Below are 12,179 nucleotides of genomic sequence, written 5' to 3' on the forward strand. Positions count from 1 at the left end.
TTAGTACATAAACTTTAAGAATCTTTTTACAGAAACATATGTTCTTGGAATACTAAAAACTATATGATTTTTTTGAAGTCCTGCAGATACTAAAAACTCTCTCAAAGGCACATCTACTTTCTTATTTGTAATCCAGAGAGGATACATTGAGAAAGCTTTCTAACTGATAAAATCATTGAATTAAAAAATGGGTTCATGAAATTTTTCCCTAACATTTTTATAACTTAGTAGTTTATGAAGAATGAATATACAATTATTTTATCAAATTGGATTTTTGTAAAGTTAATCATATTTAAATGCTATTTATTTTAACTAATTCTATGATTGACTTCTAAGCAGAGCAGGAAAAAAAACTTTTTAAAACCAGTAACATGTATTTTTCAGTCTGGATTTTTTTTTTTTAATTGAAATGTAGTTGACACACAATGGTACATAAGTTTCAGGTGTGCAACATAGTGATTCCACACGTCTGTATGATACACTTCGCTCACTGCAAGTGTAGCTAGCATCTGTCATACATTTCTTTTAAAATACCGCTGACTGTATTCCCTACATTGTACCTTTTATTCCCATCACTTACTCATTCCACAACTAGAAACCGGTATCTCCCACTGTCCTTCACCCATTTTGCCCACCTGCTCCAGGAAACCATTAGTTTGTTCTCTGTATTTATGAGTCTGTTTTCTGTTTATTCATTTGTTTGTTTTTTTAGATTCCACATTTAAGTGAAATCATATGGTATTTGTCTTTCTCTGTTTTATTTCACTTAGCATAATACCCTCTGGATCCATCCATGTTGTTACAGATAAAAGGATCTCATCCTTTTTTGGGGATGTGTAATATTTGTGCACACTCACCTGTGCATCGTCTTCTTTCTCTGTCGACTGAGGGAAGCTTGGATTGCTTTCGTATCTTGGCTATTGTAAATAATTGTTATTTCTGTTTTTAACTTCTTAAGGAATCTCCATACTGTTTTCCACAGTGGCTGCACCAGTTTACATTCCTACCAGCAGTGCATGAGGGTTCCTTTTTCTCCACATCCTCATTCTTGTCTTTTTGATTCTGGCCATTCTGATATGTATAAGGTGATATCTATCTCTTGTGGTTTTGATTTGCATGTACCTATTGATTAGTAATGTTGAACATCTTTTCATGTGCCTGTTGGTCATCTGTGTGTCATCTTTTGAAAACTATTCAGGTCCTCTGCCCATTTTTTTTTTTTTTTTTTGTATTGAGCTGTGTAAGTTCTTTATATATTTATATATTTTGGATCTTAACCCCTTATCAAGTATAGCATTTGCAAATACTTTCTTCCCTTCGATAGGTTGACTTTTCATTTTGTTCATGGTTTGCTTCACTGTGAAAAAGCTTTATATTTTGTTATAGTCCCAATAGTTTATTTTTGCTTTTGTTTTATTTGCCCGAGGAGACCTATCTAGAAAAATGTTGGTGTACCCTATTTCAAAGAAATTACTGCCTGTGTTTTCTTCTAAGTCCATCGTGAGTTTATTTTTGTGTATGGTGTGAAAAAGTAGTTTAGTTTCATTCTTCGGCATATAGCTATTCAGTTTCCCAGAACTGTTTAGTGAAGATATGGTTTTTTTCTCCATTGTATGTTCTTGCCATTTTTGTCATAGAGTAATTGACCATATAATTATGAGTTTATTTCTGGACTCTCTATCCTGTTCTATTGATTGATGTCTATTCTATGCCAGTACCATACTGTTTTGATTACTACAGTTTTGTAGTGTATCTTGAAATTTGCTGTTCTAATAGGTCCAGCTTTGTTCTTTTTCCAGATTGCTTTGGCAATTTGGGGTCTATTGTGGTTACATATAAAGTGTAGTATTTTAGTTCTGTGAAAAATGCTTTTGGTATTTTGATAGGGATTGCATCGACTCTGTACATGGCTTTGGGTAGTGTGGACATTTTAACAATATTCTTCAAATTTATGAGTGTGGAATATTGTTCCATTTGTATTGTCTTCAATTTGTTTCATCACTGTTCTGTTGTTTTCAGAATACAAGTCTTTCACCTTGGTTAAATTTATTTCTAGGTATCTTATTCTTTTCGGTGCAATTATAAATGGAATTGTTTTCTGAATTTTTCTTTCTGCTACTTTGTTAGTGTATAGAAATGCATTTGATTGCTGGATATTAATTTTGTATTTTGCAACTTTCTGAATTCATTTATTCTATTACATTTTTTAAGTCTTTGGAATTACCTATGTATAGTATCTTATCATGTAAAACTAGTGACAGTTTAACTTCTTATCAATATGAATGCCTTTTATTTCTTGCCTGATTGCTGTGGCTAGGATTTGAGTACTATGTTGAATAAAAGTGGCAAGAGCAGACATCTTTGTCTGCTCTTAGATCTTAGAGGGAAATCTCTGTTTTCACCACTGGGTATGATGTTAGCTGTGGGTTTTTCATTCTTAGCCTTTATTATGTTGAGGTATGTTCTCTATAAACTCACTGAATTGGCAGTTTTTATTATAAACAGATGTTGAATTTTGTCAAATGCTTTTTCTGCATCTATTGAAATAACCATTTGATTTTTTTATCCTTCAATTTGTTAATATGTTATATCATGTTGATTGATTTACAAATACTAAACTATCCTTGCATCCCTGGAATAAATCTGACTTGGTCATGGTGAATGATCCTTTTTTAATGTATTGATAAAGGCAGTTTTCTAATATTTTGTTGAGGATTTTTCATCTATGTTCATTAGGGATAGTTTTCCTTTTTTTCTTTTTTTTTTTACTGATGCCTGTCTGGTTTTGGTATGACTGTAATGCTGACCTCATAGAAAGTATTTGGAAACTTTCCTAGCTCCTCTTTTTCTTTCTTTCCTTTCTTTCTTTCTTTCTTTTGTAGTTTGAGAATAGGTATAATTCTTTAAATGTTTGTAGAATTCACCTGTGGATCCATGTGGTCCTGGACTTCGATTTGTTAGTAGTTTTTTGATTACCAATTCAATTTAATTACTAGTAATTAGTCAAATATTCAATTTCTTCCTGATTCAGTTTTAAAAGATTATGTTTCTAGAAATTTATCCATTTCTTCTAGGTTCAATTTGTTGGCATATAATATTTTATAGTAGTCTCTTATAATCTTTTGTGTTTCTGTGCTGTTATTCTCTTTTGTTTCTGATTTTATTTATTCATTTAGTTTCTCTCAGTTTTTTTCTTGATGTATCTGGCTAAAATCTTATCAATTTTGTTTTTCAAAGAATCAGACCTTGGTTTCCTTGATCTTTTCCTTTTTTTTTTTTTGTCCCTATGTTCTTTATTTCTGCTCTGATCTTTATTTCCTTCCTTCTACTCACCTTGGGTTTTGTTCTTTTTCTAGTTTCTTTCAGTGTAAAGCTATTTATTTGATATTTTCCTTGTTTCTTGATGTATGCCTATGTCACTATAAATTTTCCTCTTAGAAATGCTTTCACTGCATCTCAAAGATTTTGGACCACTGTTATCATTTTCATTTGTCTCCATGTATTTTATGATTTCTTTGTTGACCCATTGGTTTAGTCAAATGTCATTTAGCCTCCATGCATTTGTGTTTTTTTCCCCCCCCCCCGGGTCTTTTTCTTGTGATTGATTTTTAATTTCATAATCTTGTGGTTGGAAAAGATGCATGATATGATTTCAGTCTTCTTAAATGTATTGAGACTTGTTTTGTGACCCAACATGTGATCTGTCCTGGAAAATGTGCCATGTGCACTTGAATGTGTATTTTGCTGGTTTTGGTTGGAATGTTCCATATATATCTGTTAGGTCCATCTGGTCTAATGTGTCATTCAAAGCCACTGTTTCTTTGTTGATTTTCTGTTTGGATGATCTATCCAGTGATGTAAATGGGGTGTTAAAGTCCACTACTATTATTGTATTCCCATCAGTTTCTCCCTTTATGTCTGTTAATATTTGTTTCATGTATTTAGGTGCTCTCAGTGTTGGGTGCATAAATAGTTAAATTATTTTATTCTCTTATTGGATTGATCCCTTCATCGTTTTGTATCCCTTCTTTGTCTCTTGTTACAGTCTTTGTTTTAAAGGAACAATGTGTTTTGAACACATTCCACAAAAACAAACTTCATTTTTACTTCCCCCTACATTTTACATATGTGTTGTCATATTTTACAGTTTTTATTCATAATTTTCTCAGTCTATTTATGGCCCTTTCTTTTCCACTTAAAGAAGTCCCTTTAACCTTTCTTGTAAGGCCAGTTTAGTGGTGATAAACTCCTTAACTTTTTTTGTCTGGGAAAACTCTTTATCTCTCCAATTCTGAATAATAATCTTGCTGGGTAAAGTATTCTTGGTTTTTTCTTTTAGTACTTTGAATAAATTGTGCCACTTCAAACTTTTTCTATAAAATCAGCTGAAAGCCTTAGGGGATTTCCCTTGTATATAACTTTTTGTTTTTCTTATGCTACCTTAAAAATTCTCTCTTTGGGATCCCTGGGTGGCTCAGTCAGTTAAGCATCTGCGTTTGGCTCAGGTCATGCTCCCGGGTCCTGGGACTGAGTCATGCATCAGGCTCTTTACTCAGCAGGGAGCCTGCTTCTCCCTCTCCCTCTGCCTGTTCCTCTGCCTGCTTGTACTCTCTCTCTCCCTGTCTCTCTCTCGCTGTCAAATAAATAAATGAAATCTTTTTTTTTCATCCAAAAAGAAGCCATAACTTTATTAATGATAGAAACAGTACAAATTTCAAACCAAGCTGCAGTTATTCTTTTGAAACACCAAAAAAAGTCCTCGTTTTCAGATGGTTACATTGTTAATTCCATGATAGCATTTACAATATCATTACTGTTGTTCTTCAGGGCTCGGACTGCCTTTGCTCTTGACACATTTGCTTGTGACATGACCAATTCTATGTCCTTAACCTCTACACCGGTTTCATCAACCTCTTCTTCTTCACTCTCCTCTTGTACAGTTGGAGTCTGGGTGTTTTCTTGAATGTTTGAGACAGCTTCACCTTGAACTTTGAATTTCTCAGCAGCTGCTAGTTGTGCTTGCTGAGATAAATCCTCGATCTTGGCTTCCCCAAAAACTATGTAGGTATCTGAAGCTGGGCTCTTGTAGACATCTGGTTTTGTGATGACAAAGAGGATATTCTTAGATTTCTGGATAGTGACTCTTGTAATCCCTGTAACCTGTTGAAGACCCAGTTTAGACATAGCCTTCCGTGCCTTCTTTTCACTCCGGCTCTGTTTTGCTTTACTGACTGGTTCTTCATCGATTTTAGCAGCTGCTGCCAGCTGGGCCTGTTGTGTGGTTGCCTGTGTGGAATCCTGTTCCTCAAGCTCTGGTACTGATTCATCACTGTCAGATTCTGTTCCAGACCCTGTCTCAGCCTGGGGCTGTGGCAACTCCTGCTCTGTAGCAGGGACGGTTTCTGTGGCTTCACCAGGCATTTTGTGAGGGGAACGTGGAACCAAGATGGTGGCAGAGAGCGAGCGAGAGCGTGACCCACGCCTATTGCTGAAATCTTTATTTTTTTATTTTTTATTTTTTTTTAAGATTTCATTTATTTATTTGATAGAGAGACAGGGAGAGTGGGAACACAAGCAGGAGGAGTGGGAGAAAAGGAGAAGCACGCTTCCTGCTGAGCAGGGAGCCCAATGTGGGGCTCCATCCCAGGACCCTGGGATCATAACCTGAGCCGAAGGCAGACACTTAATGACTGAGCCACCTAGGAGCCCCAATAAATAAAATCTTTAAAAAAAGAAATTCTCTCTTTATTTTTCTGTAGTGGCTGCACCAGTTTGCATTCCCACCAACAGTGCACAAGGGTTCCTTTTTCTCCACATTCATGCCAACACTTGTTTCCTGAGCTTCTGATTTTATTTTTAACCTTTGACATTTTAATTATTATGTGTTTTGGTGTGGACCCCTTTGGGTTCATCTTATTTGGAACTCTCTGTTCTTCCTGAACCTGGAAGTCTATATCCTTCACCAGGTTAGGGAAGTTTCAGCTATATTTCTTCAAATAAGTTTTCAGTTCCTTTCTCTCTCTCTTCCTTTTGGGGTTTCTATAATGCAAGTGTTTGCTTGATTTTGTCCAAGAGATCCCCTAACTTATCCTCATTTTTAAAAATTTTTTTTTCCTTTTGCTGTTCAGCTGGGCTGCTTTCCATTACCTTATCTTCTGGATTGCTGATCCATTCTTCTGCATCTGCTAATCTACAGTTGATTACCTCTAGTGTATTTTTTTTATTTCAGTTATTCTTGTGCTCTGATTATTTTTCATTTGTTGAAATTCTCATTGAGTTCTTCCACTCTTCTCTCTAGTCTAGTGAGTATATTTACAATCATTACTTTAAACTCTTTATCAGGCATATTGCTTACCTCTGTTTCATTTAGTTCTTTATCTGAGGTTTTGTCTTGTTCTTTTCTTTGGAGCATATTCTTCTGTCTCCCCCTTCTGCTTGACTTTCTGTCTATGAATTAGAACAAGTACTTCTAAACTTGAAGAAATGGTCTTATGTATGGTCATCCCCTGTGTAGGCTGTGTGTGCCTGGTGACTTTTGCTGGCTGGCTGTAGCTATAGCCGGTGTGGGCTAAGGGTTATGGGACCTTCTGTGCTGGGACTACCCTGGTGGGATGGCCAGAGCTAAAGTGGATGTAGGCCGGGGTTGTCCTGAGGCTCTCTGTATAGGGGTTACCCTGGCAGGACAGCTAAAGCTGGGTGTGGGGGGTTGTCCCAGGGCTCTCTTGCAGTTGGTGGTCTGGCTGGACAGTTAAAGCTGAAGCGTATGCATACCGTGGTGGAGGGTTCTGGGGCTCTACAGAGGGCACCCTAGCAGCACGGCTGAAGCTATAGTGGGCATGAGCTGGTGTGGACCCTGGTCTCTCCACATAGGGGGTGCTCTGGAAAGACAGCTAAAGTGGAAGGGGGTTCAAGCTGAGAGTCCCAGGGCTCTATGTGCAGAAGGTACCTTGCCCAGATAGCTGAGGCTGTAGTGTGGGTATAAGAGTGTTCTAGGAGTCTCTATGCACAGGACACCCTGGTGCGGTGGCTAGAACCAAGATGTGGGGCATGGGATGGGGTGGGGGGACACCCTGGCAGTACAGTGGTAGCTATAGTGGATGTGGACTGGGGTGGTCCTGGGGCTCTCCACAGTGAGGGTACCCTCACAGGACAACTGAAGCTGAAGTGGGTGCAAGCTAGGGTGATGTGGGGTTCTTTGCATAGGGGTGCCCTGGCAGGGTAGCTGGAACTGAGGTGGGCACAAGCTGGAGGTTCCCAGGGTGCTCTGTGTAGGGGGCACCCTGGCTGGGCAGCTAGAGTTGAAGCAGGTGTCAGCTAGGATGTCCTGAAGCATTCTGTGTCAGGGGGTACCCTAGCAAGCTGCCTAAAACCAAAGTGGTGGGCCTGGAGTGTTCTGGGTGCTTTGTATCTGTGTCACCTTTGTTTGATGGCTGGAGCTATAGTGAGTGCTGACCAGGGGTGTCCCAGTGTATAGCACCCTGGGGCTGCCTTGGTGGGATGGCTGGCATAGACTAGAGGCCCAGGTCTCATTTAGGTGGTAAGCTGGCTCGGGCCCTCAGACCCTGTTCCCATCCATATTACCAACATCAAGGGGGAACGTAAACCATGGTGCTCACCTGCTCCTTTGGCCCAGAAAGTTCCAGCAGCTCCTCCATAATATGGCAGGGTTCTAGGGCTAGTTCCTTGATATTCTAGTTGTTCTTTTGAACAGTGGCTTTTTTTGTTTGTGCCACAGGGCATTTGGGGCTGGTGTAGGCTAGGGGCCCAGTGCTTGCTGAGGCAGCCCACCCCCAGCTAGGGTGCTCAGAACCCTGTTCCTGTCTGGGCTATCGAAGCGAGGAGGAGTGTAAATCATGATGCTCACCAGCCCCTCCAACCCAAAGTGAATTTCCACAGCTCTCTTGACATTTGGCAGGGTTCTAGGGCTGGGTCTTCTATTACTAGTTGCTTTTTAAGCCAGGGCTTTTTTTCTGTGCCCCAGAGCAGAGGGATCAGCTCTCAGTAATATCCCTTCCCCCTGCAGTTCAGTGTCAGGGGTGGGAGTTCTTTTTGTTACTGTCTCATCATCTCTCCTATCATTTTCTTATTGTGCAGAAGCTGTTCAGATAGCCCTTAGCTCTTCTTCAGGGGAGGAACTTGTCTATAACTCGGTGTAGATTTGCTGTGTCTACGGAGGTGGTGAATTCAGGATCTTCCTACATTTCCATCTTGCCCTACACCTTTCTGGAGATTTAATTGGGGGAAGTGAGGATAATAATAATCTGATAAAAATAAATAGGTAATATAATTGGTTGAAATTTCTTTTCCTCTTTCTTAGCTCTTCTTTCCGTTCATTCTTGCTCTATCTCTAGTCTTGACCACTTCATCATTAAAATACTGAAGTATTGAGGTGACTATTTCTGGCAGTAGGTGATTCTTTCTACTAATTGTGGTTGAGCCTGTCTCAGCTGTTAGAGATGTTCACATTGGTGGGCTGCCTGTGAGTTTAGAAGTTACTGGGCTTAAGTAGACTATAACATTTAAGTTATTTTTGTGGGTGTGTAAAGATGTGCATCAGTTAACTTTTGCTGATAGTGAAGTGAAACGAATGAATTTTAATATAAATCTCCTAATATAAAATATTCTATTTCTGTGCTTTGCTTGGAAGTTGTCATATCTTGTGTGTGAAAGGCTTTACCATCACTGTTACATATTAACTGGGCATAGTTTAATATTAATAGCTCCTGAGAATTGTGGTTACTTGAGGTCTTTATTTCCTGTGTTTGGGTTTTATTTTTGCAACAATTTGGTTGCGTTTTTGTATAAAACAGTTGTGAGTATATCCAATACTCTAACAAAGTTCTGGGCTCTTAACTTTGATGAACACCATGCCATTTCCATCATGCTGCACTCAAAACAGCACAGATGTGAGTCTGGGAGTGGCGTCCCCGCTGCTCTCAGGAGCCTTTGTTTGGAGAACACCCTGATTAACCCCCACCCTTCATGGTTCATTGACTCACTGATAGATCAAGTTTAAACTAGTACATATTAGCACATTTGTTACTAACAGAGGAACAGTTGGCCATTCTGTTTTACATTGCTGGTTCATTGCAAACTGGGGTGCTAAAAAGGTCTGTACTCTAGAGTATGAATTGAGAAGTTACAGGAGGACCGAGAACCAAGTCAGTTGCATATTAATATTGAATCATGCCTATGTTTTAATCTTGGATTATCTATTTGGGGGATGCTTATACTGTTGTGAAATTATGAATAAATGATTATCACATCGAGATTCTTTTTTTTTTTTCCAAGGAGTTCAGGGGATTTGTGTGTTTCAAATATAGCTTTCATATTAAACAGTTTGTCATAATTGAGAGAAGAGCAAGGTCGTAACTGCCTGATGCTTTGTGTTGCATTCTTAAAATGTTTTCCAGAGTTCTTTGTAGCTAATGATTTTATGTAAATCTTCACAGTGTACTACATTCCTGCAGTCCATGTTCTTGTTTCATCAAGAGGACTAGAATATACATGTCTGTTTTCTCATGGAAAAAATTAAGCTCTCCTTTTTAACTGTTTTTCAATAAGTTAATTAAATTTCTTAAACCTTGAACTTTGTCCTCTTTCTTACCTTCCTAATGTAGTTTTCAAAAATCTTCAAATGCTTTTATTATCGTTACAGTTATTTTTTATGGAGAAGTGTTTTACCAAGTCATTTGGTGGTCTTAACTGGTGAATTTGGTCTTGGCTTCATCACTCACTGGTGCCATTCCTTTGGCCAGCTACTTCTTTGCATTTTTCCTTCTCTTGTGAGATGAAGCACAAGTGCCCTGATGGTGAGAAAGGTACTCTGAGTCCAAGCCTCAGATAAGACAGTTGAGGCTGCTTTTCAAACCCAGCTCGTGCCATGTCTAGTTTTAGAAGATAGTTGAAAGTAATGGGAAAGGGAGCCATATGGATATATGAGGGGGAAATGGTACAAACAGAACAGTATGTGTAAAAGGTTGAGCAAGAAAGTCATGTGCTGGGATTTAGGGAGTAAAGTAGTGGGGAATGAGGTCACAGAGGCAGCTGGGAGTAGACCATGAAGGCTCTTGCAAGCTTTGTGTGGTTTTGTACCTTTATTTTGAGAAAAATGGGGGCCATTTGGGAGTTTTAGCAATGGAGTGACATGATAGAACTTTTAAAGTGAATATTCTGTTAAGTAGAGAGTACACTCTGAGTAGGGGAAGGAATTGAGGCCGGAAACCAGTTAAGTGGAAACTGGTATAATCCAGGCAAAAGGTAGTGATTTAAATAGGGAGCAAGACAGGTAGTGGGAAGTGATTAGACTTTGGATTTGTTTTTGAAGATACAGCCTTCTGGATTTATTGACTTGGTGAATATGGGGGATATTAAGAGAGGAAAAAGTCAATGATGACAGCAAGATTTTTTTTATCCTATTAGGGAAAATGTCAAATAATATAGAACATATAAAAACATTATAATGGACACTTATAGTGCCATCACCCACTTATTCTGTAGTTCTTAACATTTCTCCATATGTTTTAACATTTTGTCAGTCTGTTTTAAACTATATACATCATGACATTTCTCCCAGAAATACTCCAGTGTGCATCTCTACAAAAAGACATTTTATAAATAACCAAATATCATTATCCTACCAAATGAATGAACAATAGTTGCTTATCATCATTGAATACCTGGTCCATACTGAACATTTCACCATGTTTTCCAAAATGTCTTTTATAGCTGGCTTGTACCAACTAGTGTCCAATCAAGAATCATTCATCAAATTAAGCATATTTTATTTATTTATTTATTTATTTATTTATTTATTTATTTATAAGATTTTATTTATTTAGTTGACAGAGAGAGACACAGCAAGAGAGGGAACACAAGCAGGGGGAGTGGGAGAGGGAGAAGCAGGCTTCCCGCCAAGCAAGGAGCCCGATGTGGGGCTCGATCCCAGAACCCTGGGATCATGACCTGAGCTGAAGGCAGACGCTTAACGACTGAGCCACCCAGGCGCCCCGAATTAAACATATTTAAACTACAACACTAAGACAATCCCCTCATTTTTAAAATTCTGACACTGATTTATGGAAGAGATGAGGTTGTCCTGTAGATACTTTAGCGTGCATAAGGAACACTTAGAAAGCCTATTTAAATATAGATACTGTCCCCCATTCCCAAACATCCTGATTTAGTGGGTCTGGGCAATGCTAGGTTGTCATTCTGAAGATCACTCTTTGAGCAGTACTGTTGTTCCACTGTCTGATTGCTTCTTTGTGGTATCATTTAACTTGTTTTTCTATGCTCTTTATTACCTAAAAATTGGATTTCTAATCTAAAGGCTTAATTAGGTTCATACTGTGCAAGAATACTTCATGAGTGGTACTGCGTACTTCATATTTCATTATCTCAGGTGGTATGTAATGTCTGACTATCCCACGATATGTGGATAAGATAGATTTCCCAAGGCTAAGATGGATCCCGGAGTCAAAGAGGTGACAGCTCGATCTCTCCATTGTCACTTTTTTTTTTTTTTAAGAGAGCAAGAAAGAGCCAGGGGGTAGAGGGGTAGAGAGAGAGGGACAGAGAGAGAATTTTAAGCAGGCTCCATGCCCAGTGCAGACCCTGATGCAGGGCTTGATGGCACAGCCTGAGATCATGACCTGAGCCGAATCCAAGAGTCAGACGCTTCACCGACTGAACCACCCAGGCGCCCCTCCATTGTGATATTTCTATTTGAAACTAGTAGATAATTGTTCAGTGGTACTCAGGGACCAGGGAGAGCATTTAGCTCTCAATAAATATTTTAACATCTATTATCTTTGCTTGAACTAATTATTTAAGGGTAGATCAGGGAAATTTTTGTATTTTATCATTCTTTCTAAATTATAGTGTTATTCTTTTATAAAAAGGATGTTTCTTCTTCTGGTACTATTTGGTTACCCATAAATATAGTACTTATAAAGAGTCAGGGTAAGTGCATAATTAGTTATTTTTAATTACCAATTTTCAGAGTAAAATTTCTAACTAGAGCAGGTGGAAGGAGGAAGTTCTTATTTAGTAAAATAGCAAAGACTATGGGTAGATAGACCCCTTTTGGTAGGGAAAATAAAAATTTCGGTTTTGAATATGTCAACTTTAAGATTTCTTTTAGACAGCTGTATTAGAGTTCAGTTGTATAAAGCATA

At 38.4% G+C, this 12,179-nt stretch overlaps 1 protein-coding gene and 1 pseudogene across 1 annotated transcript in view; one reads left to right on the top strand and one right to left on the bottom strand.

Annotated features, from left to right (window-relative positions):
* Positions 1 to 12,179, top strand: part of CERKL (CERK like autophagy regulator) — a 108,301-nt gene that overhangs the window by 56,301 nt on the left and 39,821 nt on the right. The gene's annotated exons all lie outside the window — the stretch shown is intronic.
* Positions 4,672 to 5,444, bottom strand: LOC114223342 (nascent polypeptide-associated complex subunit alpha pseudogene; annotated as a pseudogene).

Source organism: Eumetopias jubatus, unplaced genomic scaffold, assembly GCF_037043125.1.
Source record: "Eumetopias jubatus isolate StellerSeaLion01/CBP00866 unplaced genomic scaffold, mEumJub1_p1.0 scaffold_3, whole genome shotgun sequence".
Classification (NCBI taxonomy): Eukaryota; Metazoa; Chordata; class Mammalia; order Carnivora; family Otariidae; genus Eumetopias; species Eumetopias jubatus.